We start from the raw sequence: 20591 nt of genomic DNA, 5'->3' as shown, positions 1-20591 counted from the left end.
ATGTCAACCTCTATGTACAATAAAAGTTTCCTTTCTTGGATTATTTTTAGCTCCTGATATTCGGTCACTTTCCTTTTTCTTTCGATCTCAAGCCGCCTCTGAAACGTTGAGTAAGGTGCTGGCTCATGGGACCCACATGTCATCCTCTATGTACAATAAAGTTTCTTTTCTTGGATTTTTTTTACCCCTGATTTTTGGTCACTTGCCTTGACGCTGCTGGCTCATGGGTCCCACATGTTAGCATCTATGAACAATAAACCTTTCCTTTGTTGGATTTATTGTTTACCCCTAATTTCTGGCTATTTGCCTTTTTCTTTTGATCCCCAGCGCCATTTGAAAACGTTGAGGAACCTGCTGGCTCATGGGACCCGCATGTCATCCTCTATGTACTATAAAATTTCTTTTCTTGGTTTTTTTTTTCACCTCTGATTTTTGGCTATTTCCTTTTTCTTTTGATCCCCTGCCGCCTTGGAAACGTTGAGTAAGCTGCTGACTCATGGGACCCGCATGTCATCCTCTATGTACAATCAACTTTCTTTTTTTGGAGTTTTTTTACCCCCTAATTTCTGGCTACTTTCTTTTTCTTTTGATCTCAAACCGCATTTGAAACGCTGAAACCGCTGCTACAAAATGGGACCCGCATGTCATCCTCTATGTACAATAAGTTTCATTTCTTGGATTATTTTTGGCTCCTGATATTTGGTCACTTGCCTTTTTCTTTCGATCTCATGCCGCCTTTGAAACGTTGAGTAAGCTGCTGGCTCATGGGTCCCGCATGTCATCCTCTACGAACAATAAAAGTTTCATTTCTTGGAGTTATTTTTGATCCCTAATTGCTGGCTACTTCCTTATTTCTTTTGATCCACTGCCGCCTTTGAAACGGTGAGGATTCTGCAGACTAATACAAGCTTTTTCTCTCCAAGATCTTGCAAGTTGATAGATTAAATCATGGAATTATTAGGATATGTTTTAAATTTCAAATCCACTTTATGAATTATTAAAAATACCGTTATCCATGTGGGTATGGAGCGAACAAGGATTTTCATATTGGGCATGAGCAGTTTCAAAAATTGGAACCCAATAATTCAAAATAAATAAAAACAACTTTTATGTAGAATCTCCACGTTTTTTTTCTTTTGCCATTCATAGGATCTGTGTTTCATTAGAAAAGGGCCGAAATTGCATGAGAAGAAAGGCCCATTTGTAGTTATTGGGCTTCGACAGCCGGAGCAAGTAGGCCGATAGAAATTACCATGTAGATGGCCGTTGGCAACCCAAAGTGAAATATTGGGCCCAACAGGGGAAGGCTGAACAGTACTATTTTCTAATTGGAAGGTGGTACATGGCGTAATCCTGCCAAAAAAAAGATGGACACGGGTTGCTGAAATTTGCCCATCTGCGCCTAATATCGCCACCGCGGCTCCGCTTCCGCCGCCGCCGCCATGCCTCGTCTCGCGTCGAGCTCGCGGTACTGCCTTGTCTCGGGCACGGGGTACCGCGGCGTCCGCGCACGCCCCAAAGGTACGTATTACGCGGAGATACGTGACGGCGGCGAGCGCATCGGCCTCGGCACCTACGAGACCGCGCACGAGGCCGCACGCGCATACGACGCCGTGGCGTGGCGGCTCGGGCGCCCGCGATCGTCGATGAATTTCCATGACGTGTGGACGCGCCAGCAGGCCGAGGATCTCGCGTCGCCGCCGTACATCGTTAGACAGGAGAAACAGCGCCGCCGCCGCGAGACGGAGCGCCGTTTGCGCATCGCCGCGTGGGACGAGCGCGCGGCGCGCGAGTGGGCGGCCCGCTTCCCCGAGGACGTTGCCGCCGAGAACGAGCACTTCCGCAGACGGAGGGCGGAGAAGGCGACGAGGCGGGCTGCGAAGAAGGAGGACCGCGCACGACGGAGGGCGGAGAAGGCGACGAAGCGGGCCTTCATCGAAGCGCAGCTCGCCGGGCCGACCACCATTGGCGAGGACGACCCCCGTTGGATTGACCTCTTCTCGTCGGATCCGGTGTCGGGCACGACACCGGACTCGTCAGATGTCGAGTTTTAGTTTAGTTTTATCGCACTACTTTGTAAAAATATGAACTACGGAGTATCTATCAAGCTAATTTTATCCTATTTTATGTCTATTTCTAGTCTTTGTTTGATCTTCTGTTTTACTCCCACTCTATTTTTCATTATATTCTGTTTTTGGCGCTGCATTTATAGCGCCTCTGAAAATACGCTGTTTCAGCCCTGCATGTGGCCGCCACAGTTTGCAGCTTCCGGTGAAGCTATTGCCGGCTCCATGCGCAACATCAGCCCACAGCGCCAAAATATAGAGCCACTGCTGGAGTTGCTGTAATATGTTTGTCAGCAGGAGCTTACCTAATTAGTTAAAAAAGATGTTCAGCGTGGGATTCGAAAAAAAGATCTTCATGTTTTTTTCCTAGCTATCCTAGTTCGTACTTTTTATTGTGTTGGCTAGTGCATGAAGCTTGACACCTGTATTATGTGATCCTGATATGAGGATAAGAACACCTTCAGCTTGCATTGCTAATGGTGTCTACTGCAGCAGTGGCGTACCTTCAATGGAGACTGATGCAAGAGAGTTGGTACTTGGTGAGCCTGCACTTGACATCATCGTGCCACCTGAAGTAGGTGGTGTATTGGGATTAGACTCGATAAGCATAGCACCTTGCAAAGAACAAGATGATGCTAGTGTTGGTTAACGTGATTTTACGCCAAAAGTCATGTATGCTCAACAAGTGCCGTACCTAGTTTGGATATTGTGTTGTTACCCTTTTGTGGTTTGGTGTTTGTCCAACAGAGAAAGCTACTCTTTTCCCGTGTAAGTGTTATTATGTGAACAAAAGTTGTGTGTACATATATATCGGTGAGAGAACCAAGATTGCATATTCTTGCCTGGTTATAACACATAAGTCATAATAACAATTAAAGAGAAAAGGAACATTTGCCTTTGCAATGTGATTGTGCCAAGTAGATTAGACAACCAACCACAAACATTACGAGTCAACAGCCAAACGCATGCGAAAGTCCTAAGGTAAGCTCCATAATACATGTTGAAACCAAAAGCCTAGAAACCATAAGAAAGGTAGCTCCACATCACGGTTCCACGACAAGCAAGATACCGATCATAAAACATATATCAAGTCGGGACAGTCTGCACCACCGGGTAAGCATCCATGGGGTCTGGCTCAAGAGCGAAGACCGTGTGAATGCTGCAAAATGTGGCTCTTGCCTCACCCCACCCATACATCTTATCATGGAACCTTACCAAATCAGCATGAATCATCTTGACATAAACATAGCTCCTCTCTCCATGCTGATGGGATTGAACAATGCGCCGGTTGCAGTGCTTCAGCTTGTCAAACAGTATGCAGGAGATGACGAAGCATGCTGGCTGGTCTTTTGTAGTGACAATGGCTTGGAGTAGCTGGTCCTGTGAACCACCCAACTGGATCTTTAGAGCTTGAAGGACAGTCCGTGCTATATAAGCTACCGTTGCTGACTTCAGCTCAGGTTCAGGTGAATGACGACTGACATCTTGTCCTAGAGATGCGGATCCTTCTTGATCGGATTCAGCGGAATCATCACCACTACTTACAAGTGCGTCGGGTTCTACGAAGGCACATCGGGTACATGCTCCAGTTCATAGGAGTCGGGTGGGACAGCACCGTTTGCTGAAATCTCTACAATACCAGCTCCGGGTAGACCACCGGTCTCTACGAGAGGGTAAACCACCAATATCCACTTCGGAGGATTCTCGTGGCACGACACCTTTCGCTAGAGGCTCTACCCTACCAGCTCCGAGTCCACCACCGGTCGATACTGTGGGCATAGTCATGACGGGTTCTACCAATACAAAACCTCCTTCGGGTGCGGGATCATCGGTAGCAACTCCAGACATCGGCACCGGTTAAATCGGTCTTGACAATAGGTAAACCGTTTTGCTCCGGTTCGAGAGAATTCCCGTGGCACGACACCGTTCACTAGAGGCTCTACACTAGCAGCTCCAGCTGCACCACCGATTTCTACAGCAGGGGTAAACCCAATCCACAACCTTCTTCATGTTGCACGATGATGCCGGTATAGGCTCATCGGTACCGAGTCCAGCTGCATCGGTCTCCATAGACAGTAAACAAGGTGGCGTCGGAGGTTTAAAAGACCGGCATGCCATTTCACCTTTGTCATCAGACAATATAGAGTTTTCTTCAACTCTATGTTTCTGCAATAATAAGCACATGAACAGAAATTAGACCAGAGCATCTAGCCATCTAACAGGGGTAGCGGCAAAACAAGCGTCGGTCCATATGTTTACCTTGTCATCTGGGATATCAGAACACACAGATTTAGAAGTCATTTCACATAGCATCCGCTTTTTCGTTCCTTCCCCTACGTCCATCTGGAATAAGTAATACTATTGATCACATAAAACTAATTAATCAAATATATGCATATGTTGAGAAGTTTGCACGGCAAATTGTGGATTCTGCTTTTATCACCTACGAATCGTCGTTCTATATATTTACCTTGTTATCTGGGATATCAGAAGTCACAGAATGAGAAGTCATCTCACTAAGTATCGGTTTTTTCGCTCTTTCCCCTCCATCCATCTGCAATAAGAAGTACTATTGATCACATAAAGCCAATTCATTGAATATATGCATATGTTGAGAAGTTTGCACAACAAATTGTGGATTCTACTTCCAATCACCAAGTAATCTCGTGAGAAATGCATGATCAAGATATGTTTCTCCCTCTTGATCGACAGTCGCATCTCCATTAAGACTAATCATCGTGCGATGGTGCTCTTCAGAAGAGCGCATACACTTCCAATCACCAGACAAGCAAAAAATTGTTGATTCTAGTAATGCTTAATCAGCAGTGGCCATGGAACGACCCCAGATCGACCAAGCAAAAACATAAATCATCAGCCTACTGACCACCAGGCAAAACAAACTAGGCCCATACATGGCCTCACAAATCATCATCAAACGTCGATCAAACTAGCAAGTTTGAACATGGATTACTAATTTATTTTCCGATAAAGTGAGTATATTAATATCGAAAGATATTGATTGCACCGAGCCTCCGCAACAACGCAATACCTTACCGGTAGTACGGATTCACATGGATTCCTAATACTCCTCTCGTTCGGTTTTAATTAGTCGACGCGAGGGAGAGAAGAAAATGAACTGTCGATGCTTTCAACTAGAGTCAATTAAATACGAACGGAAGAAGTACGTAGTAGTATTGACAAATATCCGGATCTAGTCTAAAAACAAATTGGCATGTAATTCCTAGTAGTCTACTAAACTAGGACCAATACCCTAGATTAGGGTTGCAAGCGGCGTCCGCGAATCGTCCCGCAAAGCAGAAAATTAGAGCAAATAGTGGTTGAGATTAGAGCAGATTTAAAGCACTCGCACTGAAACTAGCTAGCCCGCTACCCACCCCGCTTGACACCCTGCCCTAGATGTGAATCTACACCAAATATACAAACAAGGATGAGCAACCGCCAATAAAATTTTATCCGCACATCATCATCTCTACCATACACAAGTGATGAGGACATCACATCTATTGATACAACCGCTGTACCTACAGCCACACAAATACAAGGACCAATCACTCGAGCTCGTGCCAAACAACTTAACTATCAGGTACTTTCGTTTCTTGGAACTGTTCCTCATATACATGAGAATATGATGCTGCCTAAATCAGATATGTATGTTACTCTTAGGAATGATGGACCTAGCATGGATGAGGAGGACAAGCATTGGAGCAACACATGGAGGAGATGGAAGCAAGCACTTGAGGATTGAAGATGACGCCACAAGTGGAGATTTCAGGACTTTGAAGCCACCATAAGAAGAGATGAAGACATGGACGAAATATAGAGTTCTCCACTTCATAATTTCGTCCATAGCATAATATGGTGCTGCGTCACCTTTAGTTTTGGGCCAGGCCCATGTCATATTCGCCGGAATTAAGTCAGCCACTTTTTAGAGTCCGTATTGAAGGGGGAAAGGCCTTCTAGGGTTTGGTTCGGCCACCATACGTATGGCTGGTCGAAACCCCACCTTTTCCTCCTTTAAATACCCCCATAGCCGTCACGTTTAGACTCGGATTTTGATTAGATTAAAAGTTAGCCAATTGCTGCAACTACGTGTACTTCTTTTGAGGCCAACGCCCAGAACAAGACCGACTATTCGGAATCCCACCATTATCAATCAAGTTTTCATCTATATCCGCAATATTATGATTGCATCTTTAGTTCTTACTTGTTCTCGATTTCAGGTAGGAATTAAGACCCTTGCTGGTCAGGCTGATCGTGCTCCCGCAAGATCAGTAACTCCCGGAGATTGTCCTAGCGATTGCATTGGCGCACGAGCTTTGCACGTGTAGTCGGATCGTCAAGCACGAACTCCACCAACAAATCGATTTATCTTCATCTCATCGAAAGATCGGACACCTTTGCCCTATCAAGTGGTATCAGATTTCAGGTTGCTCGGTGAGATTTTACTGTTTTCCTAGTGTAGATTGCATCTGCCATCATACCCATAAACCACGAAAAAGCCAAAAATACAGTTAGGGTTTAGATCATCTCGTCCCATAAACCCCCCGCCACGCCTTGCATTGTCTTTTCAGTTTTGCATAGTTGAATTTGTGTCCGCATCTTCGTGTCGAGTTGCTGGTCTTAGCGTCTAGTTCCTTTAGAGTTTCGAGTTCCGGTCATATTAGTCACGCCGCCGCCGCCACTCGCACCATACGCAGATCACCGCCACCACCACCACCATATACTTCCGCCACCGCCATATACACCCTACCATATACTTCCGCCACCGTCATATACACCCCGCCATATACTTCCGCCACCGCCATATACACCCTCGCCATATACTTCCGCCACTCGCCATATACACCCTGCCACATACATCCGTATCCACCATATACCCCGTTTCCTACCGCGACACAGATTCGTGTTGTTTCTCTGCCGTGACAGAGTCCGAGTAGAATTAGGTTTTATTGTTTTTCCTCCTTCGCTGTTGCCTTCTAATTCCGTCTGTGCTGTAGAAAAAATTCCGTGAGATAAGTTTCGGCCGCCAGTAAGTAATTGGAAGGAGAGCAAAAAAAAAAGTCTGGAAACGCCTCCGAAAAAATTTTCTGGCTACATTGGTTTTTCACCTTGGCGATCACTTTTCGCCACTGGCCGTTATAGCGACATTTTTTGGCGCCTGCGCGCTTTCCGGAGCACTTCCGAAATTTCGACAAATTTTTTTTCTGAGGCTATACTGTTTTTAGACCTTGGGGATCAGTTTGAGACACTTGCCATCATAGTGATTTTTCGCACCTCGCGTTGCCACATCATCGCCACATCATCACTGCTAGTTGCTTCTGTGCCGCACCGTGACGTTGTTAGTGTTCTAGGCTCGCGTCTCTAGTACGGTCTAGCCTAGGACCAGCACAGTACCGTTGTTGAGCATACTTTCAATATTGCATTGCTGTTTTGACATTTGCTGTTTGCTACCATATTAGCCTTCCTACAGCTCTACATATTGTCTCCACGTGCTTTGTATCGACCCCTGGTAATCGCTTTGGCAATCCTTGGAGACGCTGATTCCGGCTGGTTGCCACATCGCCTTCCTACTGTTTGGTAACAACTTGTAAGAGCTTCGTATTTTGCTTGACGGATTACGCGTGAACCACCATATTCCGTAGTTTGTAGGCATATACATTGTTGCTTGTTGCATACTAACCATGACAGGCACAGAATCGGCGAACGTTGACCCGGATAAGATGACGAATGCAGAGATGCATGCTCACTTCACCCATCTTTTGGGCGGGCATGCAACCGACGTGGATGGGCGCCTCGGTGATGTTGACGCCAAACTCACCGACGCGCTGGACAAGATCGATGGCCTCGAGGCAGCCTTCAACTCCAAGCTCGACGCCAAGTTCTAGGAGTTGTTGACTCGGTTACCGCCGCCTCGCGCCACCGTGCAACGCCGCGCACGCCGCGTTCCTCGTGCGGACGTTCCTGCAGGTACCGCTGCTGCTGCTGCAGCCGCACATGACGCGCCTTCTGATGAAGGATACGAGGATTATGGAGGGAACGAGGATGAGCACGTAGTTGAGAACGTGCTGGATGACGAGGAGGTCCAACAACCTGCTCCTGGTCGTCCACGGCAGCTGAACCGCCACGCTCGACCACCTCCACGGCCGGTACGTGATGATGATCATGTTGCTAAACTAAAATTGAATATTCCGCCATTTGAGGGTAGATATAATCCTGATGCATATCTTACATGGGAATTGGAAGTAGAGCAACGCTTTGCATGTTTACGCTATCCTGATCATTTGCGCGTTCGTGCTGCTACTTGTGAGTTCACAGATTTTGCATCTATTTGGTGGTCTGAGCATTGTAGAGTACACCATGTTAATATTCCTACTACTTGGGTTGGTTTAAAACTTGCTATGCGTACTCGTTTTGTTCCTCCACATTATCAACGTGATTTTCTTAAAAAATTGTCTCGCTTAGAACAAGGAAAAAATTCTGTAGAAGACTATTATTAAGAATTGCAAACTGGTATGATTCGCTGTGGTATTGTAGAGGATAATGAGGCTATGCTTGCACGTTTCTTTGGTGGTTTGAATAAAGAGATTCAGCATATTTTAGATTATAAGGAGTACAACAGTATTACTCGCTTGTTTCATCTTGCTTGCAAAGCTGAACGTGAAGTGCAGGATCGTCAACCACCATGGAGAAAAGCTAATGTTTCTGCAGGTCGTACATCGTCATGGACTTCGCGACAATCAGCGCCACCATCTCGTGGGGCTGCACCAGCGCCTACTACCTCCAAGTACTCCGCGCCTGCATCACGAGCACCATCGGCTGCTACTCCACCACCATCTGCTGGTCCTCCTCGGAGTTCATCTTCGATGGCCTCCACGGGGAAGACGCGCGACATTCAATGTCGCAAATGCTTGGGATTTGGACACATAGAGAGAGAATGCAGAACCAAGCGTGTGATGTTGGTGCGTGAAGATAGCGAATATGATTCTGCAAGTGACTTTGATGAAGATACATTGGCCCTTATTGCTGCACGTGATGGTGCCAATTCTGATTCTGAGAGAGAGATGGAGGTAATGGAAGCCGACACTCGCTGATCAGTACAGGAGCTTAGTTGCACAGCGTGTGTTGAGCGTGCAATTGAGCAAAGCCGAGCATGATCAACGCCACAATCTGTTCCAAACAAGAGGCGTTGTAAAAGAGCGAGCTATTAGGATCATCATTGATGGAGGGAGCTGCAATAATCTGGCTAGCGTTGACATGGTGGAGAAGCTTTCTCTTCCTACAAGACAACGCACACATCCATATTACATTCAATGGTTTGAGAGCTCTCGTAAGCTCAAGGTAACAAGAACTACACGTGTGCATTTTACTATTGGTACATATTCTGATTTTGTGGATTGTGATGTTGTACCTATGCAAGCGTGTTCTTTGTTACTTGGTAGACCTTGGCAATTTGATAGAGAATCTGTTCATAATGGTAAAACTAATCAGTATTCTCTTATGCATGATGGAAAGAAAATTGGTCTCAAACCTATGACTCCTGAACAAATACTAAAAGATGATCTTGCTAGAGCTAGTAGAGTAAAAAACGAGGAGAAATATAAGAGTGAGAATCAGATTGTTGCTGCAGATTTTGTTCCACATAAGGCTAATATTAAATCTGATTCGAACCATGCTACTGAAATTCGTTTGAAAAATCCTTGTTTGCTTGCTAGCAAATCTGATATTGCTGAACTTGATGTGAACACTACTCAATGCTATGCTATTATTTGCAAAGAAGTTCTGTTTTCATTTGAGGATATGCCTCCTTCTTTGCCACTCGCGGTTGCTAACCTTTTGCAGGAGTTCATTGATGTGTTCCCACAAGATGTACCACCTGGACTACCACCTATCCGTGGGATAGAACACCAGATTGACTTGATTCCAGGTGCTTCGCTGCCCAACCGTGCGCCATATCGTACCAATCCTGAAGAAACGAAAGAGATTCAGCGACAAATTCAGGTTCTCCAAGATAAAGGTTACATTCGTGAGTCTCTTAGTCCATGTGCTGTTCCTATTACTTTGGTACCTAAGAAGGATGGTTCTTCACGCATGTGTACTGATTGTAGAGCTATTAATAATATTACCATTCGTTACCGTCATCCTATACCTCGTTTAGATGATATGCTTGATGAATTGAGTGGTTCTATTATATTCTCTAAAGTTGATTTGCGTAGTGGTTACCACCAGATTCGTATGCAATTAGGAGATGAATGGAAAACAGCGTTTAAAACTAAGTTCGGTTTATATGAGTGGTTAGTAATGCCTTTTGGTTTAACTAATGCACCTAGTACTTTCATGAGACCGATGAACGAAGTTTTACGTGCTTTTATTGGACGTTTTGTGGTGGTATACTTTGATGATATTCTGATTTATAGCAAATCTTTGGAGGAACATTTGGATCATTTACGTGCTGTTTTCAATGCTTTACGTGATGCACGTTTGTATGTTAATCTTGAGAAGTGCACCTTTTGCACCAATCGAGTTGCGTTTCTTGGCTATGTTGTTACTGCGCAGGGTATTGAAGTTGATCCAGCCAAGATTGAGGCAATTGAGAGTTGGCCGCAGCCAAAGACGGTCACACAAGTGAGGAGTTTTCTAGGTCTTGCTGTTTTCTATAGGCGCTTTGTGAAATATTTTGGATCCATTGCTGCGCCGCTGAATGAGCTTACAAAGAAGGATGTGCCCTTTGTGTGGGGCGATGCACAACAAGAAGCCTTCATGATTCTGAAAGATAAGTTAACACATGCTCCATTACTCCAACTTCCTGATTTCAATAAGACCTTTGAGCTTGAATGTGATGCTAGTGGAATTGGTTTGGGAGGTGTGTTATTACAAGAGGGCAAACCTGTTGCATATTTTAGTGAAAAATTGAGTGGGCCTAGTCTGAACTATTCTACTTATGATAAAGAATTATATGCGCTGGTTCGGACATTAGAAACTTGGCAACATTATTTATGGCCTAAAGAATTTGTTATACATTCTGATCATGAATCTTTGAAGCATATTTGTAGTCAAGCTAAGTTAAATCGCCGCCATGCAAAGTGGGTTGAGTTTATTGAGTCTTTTCCTTATGTTATCAAACACAAAAAGGGTAAAGATAATGTTACTGCTGATGCTTTGTCGCGCCGTTATACTATGTTATCTCAACTTGACTTCAAGACTTTTGGATTAGAAACCATAAAGGAACAATACTTGCATGATGCTGATTTTAAAGATGTGTTGCTGAATTGTAAAGATGGTAGAACATGGAACAAATTCGTCTTCAATGATGGATTTGTGTTCCGTGCTAACAAGCTATGCATCCCAGATAGTTCCGTTCGTCTTTTGTTGTTGCAGGAGGCGCATGGAGGAGGATTGATGGGTCACTTTGGTGTGAAGAAGACGGAGGATGTACTTGCTGCACACTTCTTTTGGTTACGTATGCGTCGAGATGTTGAGAGATTTGTGGCACGCTGCACTACATGTCAAAAAGCTAAGTCTCGACTTAATCCACATGGTTTATATATGCCTCTTCCTGTTCCTAGTGTACCTTGGGAGGATATTTCTATGGATTTCGTTTTAGGTTTGCCTCGTACACGAAGGGGAGGGATAGTATCTTTGTTGTTGTGGATAGGTTTTCTAAGATGGCACACTTTATTCCATGTCACAAAACTGATGATGCTACACATGTTGCTGATTTGTTCTTTCGCGAAATTGTGCGTTTACATGGTGTGCCAAATACTATTGTTTCAGACCGTGATACTAAATTTCTTAGCCACTTTTGGAGATGTTTATGGGCTAAGTTGGGGACTAAATTGCTGTTTAGTACTACATGTCATCCCCAAACTGATGGACAAACTGAAGTAGTAAATAGAACTTTGTCTACTATGCTCGCGGGCTGTTTTGAAGAAGAACTTAAAATTGTGGGAAGAGTGTTTGCCTCATATTGAATTTGCTTACAATCGTTCGCTGCATTCTACCACTAAGATGTGCCCTTTTGAGATTGTGTATGGTTTTGTTCCACGTGCACCTATTGATTTATTTCCTTTACCATCTTCGGTGCAAAATGATTTGGATGCTACACAACGTGCTGAATTGATATTAAAATTGCATGAGACTACTAAAGACAACATAGAACGCATGAATGCTAAGTATAAAATTGCTGGGGATAGAGGAAGAAAGCATGTTGTGTTTGATGTTGGTGATCTTGTTTGGTTGAATTTGCACAAAGATCGTTTTCCTGCATTGCGTAAGTCTAAGTTAATGCCCCGTGCCGCTGGTCCTTTTAAGGTGTTAGAGAAAATAAATGATAATGCATATAAACTTGAGCTTCCTGCAGAATTGGGTCCGGTAAGTCCTACATTTAACATTGCAGATTTGAAGCCTTACTTTGGTGAAGAAGATGAGCTTGCGTCGAGGACGACTTCAATTCAAGAAGGGGGCATGATGAGGACATCACATCTATTGATACAACCGCTGTACCTACAGCCACACAAATACAAGGACCAATCACTCGAGCTCGTGCCAAACAACTTAACTATCAGGTACTTTCGTTTCTTGGAACTGTTCCTCATATACATGAGAATATGATGCTGCCTAAATCAGATATGTTTGTTACTCTTAGGAATGATGTACCTAGCATGGATGAGGAGGACAAGCATTGGAGCAACACATGGAGGAGATGGCAGCAAGCACTTGAGGATTGAAGATGACGCCACAAGTGGAGATTTCAGGACTTTGAAGCCACCATAAGAAGAGATGAAGACATGGACGAAATATAGAGTTCTCCACTTCATAATTTCGTCCATAGCATAATATGGTGCTGCGTCACCTTTAGTTTTGGGCCAGGCCCATGTCATATTCGCCGGAATTAAGTCAGCCACTTTTTAGAGTCCGTATTGAAGGGGAAAGGCCTTCTAGGGTTTGGTTCGGCCACCATACGTATGGCTGGTCGAAACCCCACCTTTTCCTCCTTTAAATACCCCCATAGCCGTCACGTTTAGACTCGGATTTTGATTAGATTAAAAGTTAGCCAATTGCTGCAACTACGTGTACTTCTTTTGAGGCCAACGCCCGTAACAAGACCGACTATTCGGAATCCCACCATTATCAATCAAGTTTTCATCTATATCCGCAATATTCTGATTGCATCTTTAGTTCTTACTTGTTCTCGATTTCGGGTAGGAATTAAGACCCTTGCTTGGTCGAGCTGATCGTGCTCCCACAAGATCAGTAACTCCCGGAGATTGTCCTAGCGATTGCATTGGCGCACGAGCTTTGCACGTGTAGTCGGATCGTCAAGCACGAACTCCACCAACAAATCGATTTATCTTCATCTCATCGAAAGATCGGACACCTTTGCCCTATCAACAAGGGTATGGTGATTTCACATACAGCCATTGTTGCCGCGGGACGAGGATGAGTGATGCACCGCGGAGAAGGTGCCTCACGCCTCTGTCGCTGACATAGGCATACCCAATGGGCCTACCGAAGATGGTACCCGGGGTTTACTGAAGGCCCATGACCCGAAGAATAAGAAGATTTGGAAGCCCAAGATATTTTTAAAGAAAGCTAGAGTTGTAATAGGAGTCATCGTTTGTAATCTTGCGGGATGGGTTAGAAACCCTCCCGGACTCTGTAAACTTGTGTATCACGAATCCCTCGGCTCCGCCTCCTATATAAGGGGGAGTCGAGGGACAAAGAAAGGATCGAATCACTGTCTCACAAACCCTAGTTTTTACATCGTCGAGTACTTTTCGGCTGAAACCTTCGAGATCTACTTGCCCTCTACATCCAACGAAACCCTAGTCTACAATCCGTAGGCATTGACAAGTTAATCCCTTGTCAATTGGCGCTGTCTGTGGGATCTAGAGGTTGCAAGGAGCTGATCTCGATGGCACATCCAGAATCATCGATTTTGTCGGTAGCAAGCAATGCGATGGATCGAGGTAAACGGGAAAAAACTGATCTAGTCGATTTTATTCCTCACCCGCCCTCCCGTTTGGATGCATGTGCGTATCTGGAGGAGCCCATCGTCATGACGTTCGGAGAATTCCGATTTAGCGTCAACAAGGAAGGATCTTATCGTCTCGAAGTTCCGATCTCGCCGGAATTTTCAGCGATCGATTCTGACTTTTCATCAAGCGATGAAGAGCTTTCGTCGCCACGCTTCATCAACACCAAGGCAGGGGGAAAGCTCGCCAAAATCTTCAGCGACACATCCTTCGGGTCGTCTGCGGACTCCTTTATAAGCATCGACTCCGACAGCGTCGACAGCTTCAACTTCATCGACAAATCTGCTGCCATTGGAAAGGTCTTCACCAATCTTAATGATGGTGTCACCAATCCTGACAAAACCCAATACCCAAAATATCATCAAGTCTATGCAATCGAGGAAGCAAGCCGAGCAGAACCAGAGACGTCAGAGGCTTTCGACGATTTGGGAAACCCATACGTCGATCCCGCTGATCTCAGAAGAGGCCTAGGCACTAAATATTTCGGGGCTTCACCTCGTGAAAGAGTTCAACTCCCACAAGCAGCGTGGGATAGAGCCGCAAGAGCCATGGACGGTACAGAACCAATGACCACAACTGCTACTGTCGAAGAATTACAGGCCTATCAATATAGACTTGCTCGTGTGAGTAGGGAGTTGGAAAAACAAACAGCTTCCCTGAACAGAAGAAAGGAAGCAGCTTCCGCGTCAAGCAGACGAAGAGCAGAACTAAGTCGACAATCAGGAAATTCGGGAGATAGTCACAGAGAAGCTCGAAGGAGAGCACAATCTCGGCTGCAAAATATACCTGAAGCAGAGAGAGCGAATTTAGTTCAAAACCTCGACATGTCTTTCATGTCTATCGACACCAGGGGAAATATTATCCCTAAAACACCAGAAGCTGGGTACATGGCAACGCAAGCTTATATCCTCGCGTCCAGACCACCCCCTGGAGACCCGAGAGAAGCATTGTTTAACATGGCAATGGCTGGAGTTGGAGTCATGGGAACAGCGTTCGCGGCTACACCTCCCGAAGGAACTGCAAGGCAAAATAGTCCACGACCCACTAGAGCAGTGCAAGATCCACCGAGAACAAGTGGAGCAAGAGATACAACGGCTCAAGCAAGGGTAGACAAAGCGCGACAAGAAAGAAGAGAACATCGGCATTCACCAGACGTTGCCGATGAAGATCTGTGTGGGCTACCGTGCTTTACGAGACGAGTCCGAAAAACTCGAGTACCGTCAGGGTTCAAGCTACCGGAAAATTTCAAGAAATTCGACGGTCTACAGGATCCTGAAGATTGGCTCGTGGACTATCTCGAGATGGTAAAGTTGATAGGAGGAACCAGGGCAACAGCCATGCAGAGCATCCAGGTACATCTAAGTGGAGCCGCACGCTCTTGGATAAAGAAACTTCCCCCAGGTTCCATCGACAACTGGGATAGTTTCGAGGACATCTTCGTGAGAAATTTCCGGTCCACTTGCAAGAAACCAGCATCATTGGAAGAGTTGAGGGCGTGTAGACAGAAACACGACGAATCTATGAGAAAATATATACAGAGGTGGAACATCATCAAAAACTCGGCAGAAGATATATCTGACGAGAGGGCAATAGATGCGTTCGTGGCAGGAATTCGACGAGGAGATTTTGTCGAGGACCTAGGAAGAACCAACCCAAAAACAATATCAGCACTGATGGAAATAGCAAACAAGTGGGCAGATGGAGAAGATGCTATACATAATAAGCGACATAGGTCGCCAGAGGAGGACCGCAGTCGAAATTTTCAAAATAGAAGGCGATTTTCTCGCCAGTTCTACAATAATGATGCTCCTGGCCACATATCGGCTGGTTTCCGAGGAAACTCTGGAGGAAATAATCGAGAGGATTACCAAAGAAGTAATGAGCAACAAGGCGACAACAGAGGTGACTACCGTGGTAATAGGCAAAATAGTGGACCAAGGTTTCAGAGACCATATGTGTCTCCCGAGGAAATGATGAACGGACCATGTCAGATGCATTTCTACCTTGATAATAATGGGAAGAGGCAATCAGGACATCTGCAGAAGGATTGTCGAAATTTTCAAGCAATGTTGCGAGCCGCAGGAATGGCCGACGCTCAAGCGATGAATAGAAACCACCAGGGGCCAAGGAGCGAGATACATCTCTCACCTCCTCCCGCAATTACGGACGAAAATCGACACCAGCTCGGAATAGCGGCAGCACCACAACCACCTCCATATGTTGACCCTAACTCTAATGGTGCAGTCTTAATGATTCAGAAAGCCAGGCCATCTAACAGGGCGCAGAAAGTAATTTCGCGGCAAGTATTCATGGCAGAAAAGATGCCTCCACCAACAGTCGAGTACCTAAATTGGTCGGGACAGGACATTGGCTTCACAATTGCGGATCACCCACAGCAGGTTCCTCGACCAGGGCAATCCGCACTTATCTTACCCGCAGTAATTGCTGGTTTTGACGTGTCGAGAGTCTTCATAGATGGCGGCAGCAGCTTAAACCTTATGTACGCAGATACATTAAGGAAGATGAACATATCCCTGGCAAATTTAACACCAACCGATACACGTTTCCACGGGATCACGCCAGAAAAGCCAAGCTACCCGTTGGGCAAGATCAATCTCGACGTTCAGTTTGGAACCCGAGAAAACTACAGGATAGAGAAGTTGGAGTTTGAAGTCGTGGATTTCCCGTCGCAATATCATGCTTTGTTGGGACGACCAGCATATGCTAGGTTTATGGCGGTACCTCACTACACGTACTTATTGTGGAGGTTGCCTGGACCAAAAGGCCCAATCACAGTCAAGGGAAGTTTCGCGCTAGCTGATAAGTGCGACAAAGATTTTCATCGACTGTCAGAAACTTTCGGGATGCAAGCAGAATATATGGCGCCAAGGCTCACTGATTATGATGTGTTGCCAGACACAGGGAGGCCGCTCAGGGAACCAACCTTTAACACGGCGAAGGATTCAAAAGAGGTGCAGATTCACCCGACGGACCCGAAGAAAACGACGTCCATTGCAACAAATATGGACCTTGCATAGGAAAGCGCGCTCGTCGAGTTCCTCCGTGAGCACTGGAAAATCTTTGCATGGTGTCCAGCTGACATGCCAGGAGTACCCAGGGAACTTGCGGAGCACCACCTAAACTTGGATCCTATTGCGAGACCAATCAAACAACCTTTGCGGCATTTCTCGGAACCAAACCGCAAAGCTATGCTGTCAGAAATCGATCGAATCAAAGATGCTGGTTTTATTAAAGAGATATCTACAGAAGCCACGTGGGTAGCTAACCCAGTGATGGTGCCGAAGAAAAACACGAAAGTCCTTCGCATGTGTGTCGACTTTACGTGCCTCAATAAACATTGTCCAAAGGATCACTTTCCCCTCCCAAGGATCGATCAAATTATCGACTCCACGACAGGATGCGAACGTCTTTCCTTCTTGGACGCATATTCTGGTTATAACCAGATCCGATTAAAGGAATACGACGAAGCCAAGACAGCGTTCATCACACTGTATGGCGTGTTTTGTTACAGAACAATGCCTTTTGGTTTGAAAAACGCGGGAGCAACATATCAGCGGATGATGCAGAAATGCCTAGCAACACAGATTGGAAAAAACGTACAAGTCTACATCGACGATGTCGTCATAACTTCAAAAAAGGGGGAAACATTGATCGAGGATTTGAAAGAAACTTTTGCCAACCTCGACAAGTTTTGTCTCAAGCTGAATCCGACGAAATGTTCTTTCGGCGTTCCTGCGGGAGAACTTCTCGGGTTCCTAGTCTCAGCAAGAGGGATTGAAGCGAATCCAGAAAAAATCCAAGCTATCGTAACAATGAGGAAGCCAACAAAGTTGAAGGAAATACAGCAATTAACTGGGCGAGTCGCAGCTTTAAGCAGATTCGTCGCCAGACTGGGAGAAAAGGCGCTACCATTCTACGCCTTAATCAAGCAAGGAGAAAAGTTCCAATGGAACGAAGAGGCAGACAGGGCTTTCGAGGATCTTAAACGGACAATTTCGACACCACCAATCTTGGTGGCGCCAAAAGAGAAGGAACCCCTCCTGCTGTACATTGCGGCTACACCCCAAGTGGTCAGCACAACGTTAGTTGTCGAAAGAGAAGAAGAAGGAAAACTCCACGGAGTGCAGAGACCGGTATACTTCATCAGTGAAGTTTTATCGCCTTCAAACAGCGGTACCCGCAGTACCAGAAGCTTGCATACAGAGTGTTTACAACCGCAAGAAAATTGCGGCACTATTTTTCGGCGCATCCGATAATAGTGGTTAATGAGGCTCCCCTATCCAATATACTAAACAATCCAGAAGCTACAGGCCATGTTTCCCTTTGGGGAATAGAACTTTCCCCTCGGGACATCACGTATGAAAAAAGAAAAGCAATAAAGTCGCAAATTTTGCCAGATTTTATCGCAGAGTGGATGGAGTTGCAAAATACAGGACCTCCGGATTTATCGAGAACTTGGACCATGAACTTCGATGGGTCTAAGAGATTAGAGGGACTGGAGCAGGCGTAATTCTCATATCACCTGAAGGCGACAAATTAAAGTACGTCTTACGGATGACGTTCCCAAACGCGTCCAACAACGAGGCAGAATACGAAGCTCTTATACATGGGATGAAGATGGCGAAAGCTTGTGGCGCAACTCGACTAAAAATCTTTGGCGACACACAATTGGTGGCCCAACAAGTCATGAACCAATGTGATGCAGTCAACGAGAGTATGAAATGTGATGCAGTCAACGAGAGTATGATAGCATAAAAGGAGATGTATAATGAGCTAGAAAAGCTGTTTGATGGATGTGAGGTAAATCATATCAGCAGATTGAGCAATGATGAAGCCGATGTTCTTGCAAACATCGGGTCGCAATGTCTGGCGATTCCTCCAGGCGTGTTTTGGGAAGAAATAAGCGAGAGATCCACCAAGCCGATGAAACCAAAAAAGAAGGAGAAGGATGCAAAACCCTCGGGTGTTGCAAAAGAATCACTGGACGAAGAAGAAGAGGAACAGGAGTTAGTCATGATGGTGGAAATTCCATGGATGCAAGCGTACATATCATACATCCTAAGGAAAACAATACCCGACGATCCAGTTGAAGCAAGGCGGATAATTAGGCATTCTAAAGCTTTTACTGTGGTCAAAGGGGAGTTGTATAAGCGAAGTATTTTGGGTGTGCTACAGAGGTGCGTTACACCCGAAGAAGGAAGAGTAATTCTGAAGGAAGTACACGAAGGAGTATGCGGTCATCACGCAAGTAGCCGAGCTATCGCGGCCAAGGTTTTTCGAGCTGGATTTTACTGGTTAACGGCAATTGAGGATGCAAAGGAAATAGTGCGAACTTGTGACGCATGCCAGAGATTTGCCGCAAAGCCTCACTCTCCGGCAGCGGAATTAATGCCAATACCCTTATCTTGGCCCTTTGCTCAATGGGGTCTCGACATGGTGGGAAAGTTACACAAGGCCTCGCCAGGAGGATACGAGTATATGCTCGTCGCTGTCGACAAATTCACCAAGTGGATAGAAGCGAAGCCGATAAATTCACCAGATGCAGCATCAGCCATAAAGTTCGTGAAGAGCATTGTTTTTCGATTTGGGGTACCTCATAGCATCGTCACGGACAATGGCAGTAACTTCACATCCAAGGAATTCAAGGCATATTGCACAGAAGTAGGTATCAAATTGCACTTCGCGTCAGTTGCGCATCCTCAAACCAATGGCCAAGTCGAGAAAGCCAATGGTATCATCTGCAATGGCATCAAGAAGCGTCTGTTAGGGCCGCTGGAAAAAGCTCGACACACTTGGCCAGAAGAGCTGCCGAGCGTGTTATGGAGCATCCGAACAACGCCAAATACAGCGACACAGGAGACTCCGTTTTTTCGGTCCATGGGGCGGAGGCGATGCTCGCCGATAGAAATAGAGCACGACTCTCCGAGAGTCACGGAATACAATGAAGAAACTTCCAGAAGAGCATTGGAAGACTACGTTGACGCACTCGACGAAGCTCGAGACGAAGTATTGTCAAGGGTCACCAAATATCAGCAAGACTTGAAAAATTACCACAGTCGACGATTGCGACCCAGGTCTTTTCAGGTTGGAGACTTAGTTCTGCGACTCAATCAAGATCGTATGGAAAAACTCGAGTCACCATGGCTTGGCCCTTACATCGTCACAGATGTAATTGAAGGAGGAGCATACAGAATCAAAGATAAGAAGACAGTGGTTCTCGAGAAAAACCCCTGGAACGTAGCGCAGCTAAGGCGCTTCTACGCCTAGTACCAAAATATAGCTCTCCTTGTAAAAATACAATGTACTGAAACGCCCGCGAGTTTTCAGACGCACTCTTTTCCTTTTTCGGGGCACCGAGTGGGGCCGGGAAAGGTTTTTAATGAGGCGGACTCGCGGTGCTGCAATATAATAAAGATAGTGGAATCATATATCTTTTTCGACTGGCTCGGGG

The sequence above is a fragment of the Lolium rigidum genome, chromosome 4 (genome assembly GCF_022539505.1).
Source record: "Lolium rigidum isolate FL_2022 chromosome 4, APGP_CSIRO_Lrig_0.1, whole genome shotgun sequence".
NCBI lineage: Eukaryota > Viridiplantae > Streptophyta > Magnoliopsida > Poales > Poaceae > Lolium > Lolium rigidum.
This window is presented reverse-complemented; position numbering follows the sequence as displayed.